We start from the raw sequence: 6221 nt of genomic DNA, 5'->3' as shown, positions 1-6221 counted from the left end.
GACACGGATGTTGGTAAAACCTTGATGAATATGGAAATGCTCAAGTTCTTGAGAGCACGCTCAAGCGCTAGGTGATATCACCGGCACTAACTGGGGTTGCTCTCAGTTCCCTCGGTTATGCTATAACTTTTCTAACAGTGAATTCACTCTCTATTGTTGGGTTCTTCCCTAGTTACCAGAATCATTCCCAGCATTTGCATTTTGTTCCCAGCTTGCACCGCCAATGTGCCGTTCCACCATGGGTCTCTTCCATTTCCGGTGATAAGCAAATTCATCCATTACGTTGTCTTCAACAAGGTAATCCACATCATCCAAGTTCGGGTATGCCATTCTACCGACCCCCGCCAATCGATTGCTGTGATTTGCCTTAGGCTGATATAGAGAGTCTCAATGATCTCTGAATCAAAGGTAATTCTTTTTGCCACTTAAGGTAATAATCTACGAATCACCCTCCTCCAGGATGTTTCGTTGTGGTATCATGGCAACTCAACTCCTCACTACGTTGACAACCGATCACCACATTCTTAAGTCTGGAATTGTTGTCTACCTAGTGAACCTTTGTCATCTGCTTCACTCCATTCCTATGGATGTATGCTTCATCTCTGAGCTCGAGAGATGTTGCTATGTCTCATTCCGTGAGTTAATCCTGAGTTGTTCGACCTTCGAGAAGAACGATTCTTTTAGGGTTTTTCCTTTCCTCTCGTTGTCATGTTAGTTGGAGTTCTCAAGGCAAGACTTCGAGACAATGATGGTGAACGAATCAACGTTCAATTGAAGTGCAACCTGGATCGTGAAGATTGTACTAGTTTGCGTTCCCCCTTCACCTTACCTTACGCTTGAATCTCGGGACGAGATTTTTGTTTAGTGGGGGTGAGCTGTCACAGCCCCAGATCAGCCCTTGTTTGTTTTTGCTTTAGCATCCATGCAACATGTTTAAATTTTATGAAATTTGAAATGGGGATGACCAAGCCCTAGCACCAAAGCATTGCAAATAGGTTCAACTTCAAAATATTTTCAAAGAACCCAAATTGGTTTGCAAAAATGTTCATGATTACTGGAAAAGGGTGAAAACCATATCCAGAGATGATGGATATTTTTCCAAGACATTTTTGGATTTTTGATTAAACCATATTGTATTTGAATTGGGGCATTTAAATACTGTTAATATTTTTAAATGCTCCAACAATTCTGAAAATAGTTGAGGGCCTCTGTAATAATTCAGTTAATGTCCACAATTATTCTCTGGATTTATAAAAAAAGATTTAGTGTCTAAAACTAAATCAAAACAAACTACAGAAAATAGAAATAGAAAAGAGGAAATAAAAGAAAGGGAGAGAAGGCCACCAGGCCACCTACCTAACTTACCTGGCGCCCACTTACCTGGCCCAGCACGGCCCAGCCCATCTCCACTCCCCCTGTCGTCTTCCTCCTCGCCAGAAGGACCGAGGCGTGGCGCGCGCCCGAGAGGCCTCGGCCACCTCCTGCTTCCCCTGGCCACCTCCTGCTTCCTCCTCGACGCCCCGGTGACGCCAAGCGCCTCTCCGACCCCCTCTCACCTCTCCCTCACTCGCTGCACCCTCTCTCCCTCCCCTGACTCCCTTCCCCGAGCTCACCCGAGAGTCGTCGTCGCCGCCGTTCGCCATAGCCGCAGCCACCAGCCCTCCCTCACCCTTCTGCCAGTTCCAGAAGCTCCGGCGCTAACCTCTACACCGTCCCCGCCAAGCCACACGAGCGGACGCGCCCTGCAGCGGCTTCCCCGACCTCTTCTTCAAGCTTCGGCCGCCGAGATCGCCGGCGACAGTGTGCCCTCCCTGACGCCTCCCCGAGCTCCCCGAGGCCACCGTCGCAACCCCTGTGAGCCTCCGGTCGATTCCCCTCTTCTTCCCGCGTCGATTTCGCGCCCTAGCCACAAATGCACATAGCTGAGTTGTGCTCGCCGCCGGCGAAGTCGTCACCATGGCTTGAGCAAGCCCATCTTGCCCCTGAGCATGTCATCGCGCTCGCGCTGCTCCGAGGAGCCGATCTAGCCCACCCGTTCGTCTCACCGTGCACCACAACGCCGATTCCAAGCACACCCGAACTCCGGCCGCCGCCTTGGAGCTCGCCGTCGTCGGCTCTGGCCACCATAGGTCCGGCCACCACCACCGTTCGACGCGTGCCACTGCGTGCGTTTGAATGCAACTAACCGCGCTCGAAATGATGCCCTGAGGGCGATTTCCGAAGCCCGCCGCCGCATCTGGCCTCGCCGGCGTCATGTCGCCGGTGGGGTTGACCCACTTGACCACGGTGGAACCCCCCCTGGGTCGATGACAGGTGGGGCCAGCCCCTGTTAATTAGTTTAGGTGTTAGATTAGTTAACACTAATTAATTTAGTTAATTATTTAAGCCACTGACATGTGGGCCCAGCCCCGCTGACATTTTCGTTAGTATTAGTTTAACCCTAATCAACCCGGTTAACCAACTGAGTCACTGACACGCGGGTCCCACAGGTCAGATTTGACCTGGACAACGCCGTTGACTTGCTGACGTCACTGTGAAGTCATGCTGACGCAGTAATAGGTTTTCTGGATTTAATATTATTCAGGAAATTCAGAAAATGATTTAAAACTTCAAAAATTCATAGAAATTCAACCGTAACCCCAAATCAAATAATTTATATATGAAAAATTATCAGAAAAATTCAATGAATCCATCTGTACCATTTTCATGCATGTTTGAACAATGTTTGTCCTCTGTTTTGGACAAAACAAATAAAGGGCATTTAAATAATCACATATGGAGTTTGAATTTGAATCTTGTATTCAAACCAACCCCATCTAACTTGTTGCTAGATGCATTAGCCCAAAACACATTCATTTTGCCATGTCATGATCATGCATCATATTGTGCATTGCATTGATTGTGTTCCCTTTTGTGTTGCCGGTATTTGTCCCCTCTCGATAGACGTGATACCAATGATGTGATCGTTGACATTGATGAAGACTCAATGCTATCTTCAGAAGTGCCAGGCAAGCAAAACCCCCTTGTTCATTCCGATACAATCCTACTCTCTCGCTCCTGCTCTCTTTTACTGCATTAGGACAACAACGATTCAACTGTTACTTGCTGCGGTAGCTGAACCCCTTTATCCTCTGCATGACCTGTCATTGCCACAGTAAATAGATGAAACCCACTAGCATGAGTAGGAGTTGTTTGAGCCCTGTTGTGCCTACTCATTCATGCTTGTTTGTCATGCCTGCTACTGCTTAGAGTTGAGTCAGGGGATGAATCAGAGGTGTATGAACATGTCCTATTGTGTGTGAGCTAAGTGTGTGAATACGATTTGGTAAAGGTAGCGGTGAGAGGCCATGTAGGAGTACATGGTGGGTTGTCTCATTGAAGCCGTCCTCAGGAACTGAGCTCTGTGTTTGTGATCCATGATTCAGCTACTACCATACATTGGGCCCTGAAATATGACCCCGCTCGACTTCTTATTCACCCTTGTCCTCTGTCCAGGAGTTGCAAGTAGTTTCTGGTGTTTGTAGTAGGCTGGAGGCCGTGGGCAGCGCTGACCGGAGGGGTGGGCTGTGATGCGGTAGGCACGTGGCACGGTGTACCGGGCGCCCGTTTGGTGTCTCGGGAACCCTGTTCACATTGTTTGGGGCTGTGAGCGAAACTCCGGCCGGATCTCCTCATGGATGGAACCCGAATAGGCGATAAACCTGGACTAGAGACTTGAGTGTTTAGGTAGGTCGTGGTCTACACCCACGTCGGCTTTCGCTTGAAGTCTGCCGAGCACATGTCGTGTGCAGACGCTAAGTGGTGGAAACATGTATGAAGAAGTACACCCCTGCAGGGTTAACATTATCTATTCGAATAGCCGTGTCCGCGGAAAAGGACTTCTGGGTTGCTTATATCAGTTCATAGACAAGTGAAAGTGGATACTTTAAAATGCGCAAGATAAGCGTGAGTGCTATGGATGGCGTTCTCGTAGGGAGACGGGAGCGGATCCATAGTGGTGTATTGATATGGTGAATATGTGGACTCGTGTGCGCCACCTCAAAAGAGTTACTTGCAGTCGTAGTTCAGGATAGCCACCGCGTCAAAGCTGGCTTGCTGCAGTTAAACCCCACCATCCCCTTTGTTGATAATGATGCATATGTAGTTAGTTCTGATGTAAGTCTTGCTGGGTACATTTGTACTCACGTTTGCCTATTTTATGCTTTTGCAGAGAGACTTCGGTCTCACTAGTAGTTCCGCGTGGACTTCGACGTTTAGCTTGTTACCTCAGCTATGATCTTGTGCCCTCGGCAGGATCTGGTAGATAGTCAGGCTTCTCAGCCTTTTTCATTTATAGTTGTCTGTACTCAGACATGATAGCTTCCGTTTGTGCTTTGACTTGTATGCTCTGATTGTTGGGTCATGAGACCCATGTTTGTAATATCTCGCTCCTCGGAGCCTAATGAATAAATACTTGAGTTGTAGAGTCATGTTGTGATGCCATGTTGTATTTGCACATATCGAGCATATTGTGTGTATGTTATTGAAATGCTTGGTATGTGTGGGATCTGACTATCTAGTTGTTTACCTTTAGTAGCCTCTCTTACCGGGAAATGTCTCCTAGTGTTTCCATTGAGCCATGGTAGCTTGCTACTGCTCCGGAACACTTAGGCTGGCCGGCATGTGTCCTTCTTCGTTCCTGTGTCTGTCCCTTCGGGGAAATGTCACGCGATGAATACCGGAGTCCTGTTAGCCCGCTACAGCTCGGTTCACCGGAGTCCTGCTAGCCCAGTGCTACAGCCTGGATTCACTCGCTGCTGACCGACACGTTCGATGTTGGGTCATGGATGCCTGTCCCTGTAGGTTTGTGCCACTTTGGGTTTACGACTAGCCATGTCAGCCCGGGCTCCTTATCATATGGATGCTAGCGACACTATCATATACGTGTGTCAAAAGACGCAAACGGTTCCGGGCAAAGGTAAGGCGACACCCGTGGGAACACCGTGCGTGAGGCCGCAAAGTGATATGAGGTGTTACATGCTAGATCGATGTGGCATTGAGTCGGGGTCCTGACATTCTTGCTCTGGCTTCACTCTGCCTCTGAATCAACTCGTGGTCTCGGTTAAAGCTGCCTCTAATGGATCCATGACTATCTCTTCCTTGTCTGATGTGTGGGTGCTGGTAGAAGATGTCCCTCCGACCATGCGCACCATGGCTTTCCTGATGGCTTTCGGAGTACTTATTGGCAAACCCATTGAAGTTGACCAAGAATCTTTGGCGATCCTGGGGCCGGCCCGGCTCCGGGTTTGGTGCATCGACCCCCTGTGCATTCATGGCTCCCTCGATGTCTTGCCTGCGGCTGGGCTCTACCGCCGGCTGGAGGCTGACTTGGCTATGGCCTCGGGTCCGTCTTCTGCTGCAGCCTCTCCTAGTCGTGCGCGCCCTATTCCTGTGCGTTCGCCTGCGTCCACGGCTCGCAAAAGTGGCCGTGTCTCCAACAGTGGTGAGCGGGTGGTCAATCGGGCTGCTCGGCGTGCGGCGGCTCGGGATCTGCCCCCTGCAGGTTCGTCCTTTCCTCCCTTCCCCTCCCCCCTCCACGATTCCCTCTCCTGTTTGTTTAGTTCTCCCTTCTCAATCTGATGATCACTTGCTTAATATTTTAAATGATGTGGGTATCTGTTTAGATTCTAGTTTGGGTTCTCCTTCGTCTGTTCTTGGTATCATTAGGGCGAATGAAATCGCTCAGGCGGATATTGTGAAAGTCAAGGAGGCTAGGGAGGGCTCGAGCGCCCCACTGGTGGTGGCCAGTGGGGACGAGGGGGGATATGACAAGAGTCATGCTCCCTCGATGATCTCTAAACGCGGGGTAGGGAAACAATCAAAATCTTGCGTCGCCCCGAGCAGGTTGAGTCTCCGTATCAAAAACTTGTCGTATAAATGAAGGCATTTTTCTAGAACATTAGAGGTTTCTGTGCTAGGGGGCGTAGAGACCAACTTAAGGACCTAGTTCGATCTGAGAATGTAGATTTTATTGGCCTTGTCGAGACTTTCCAATCTTCCTTTTCTGCTAGTGAATTATCGGCTATTGCTGGGATAGATAGATTCCATTGGAATTTTGTGGCCTCGGCTGGTCACTCGGGCGGTTTTTTACTTGGATCCAAAAAAGATACTTTTGATTTTGTGGCTTTCGACCATGGCATTTTTTGGGCTAGCACGGTGGTCTCCATTCGTTCTCTCAACTC

This window comes from Triticum dicoccoides, chromosome 7B (genome assembly GCF_002162155.2).
Source record: "Triticum dicoccoides isolate Atlit2015 ecotype Zavitan chromosome 7B, WEW_v2.0, whole genome shotgun sequence".
NCBI lineage: Eukaryota > Viridiplantae > Streptophyta > Magnoliopsida > Poales > Poaceae > Triticum > Triticum dicoccoides.
This window is presented reverse-complemented; position numbering follows the sequence as displayed.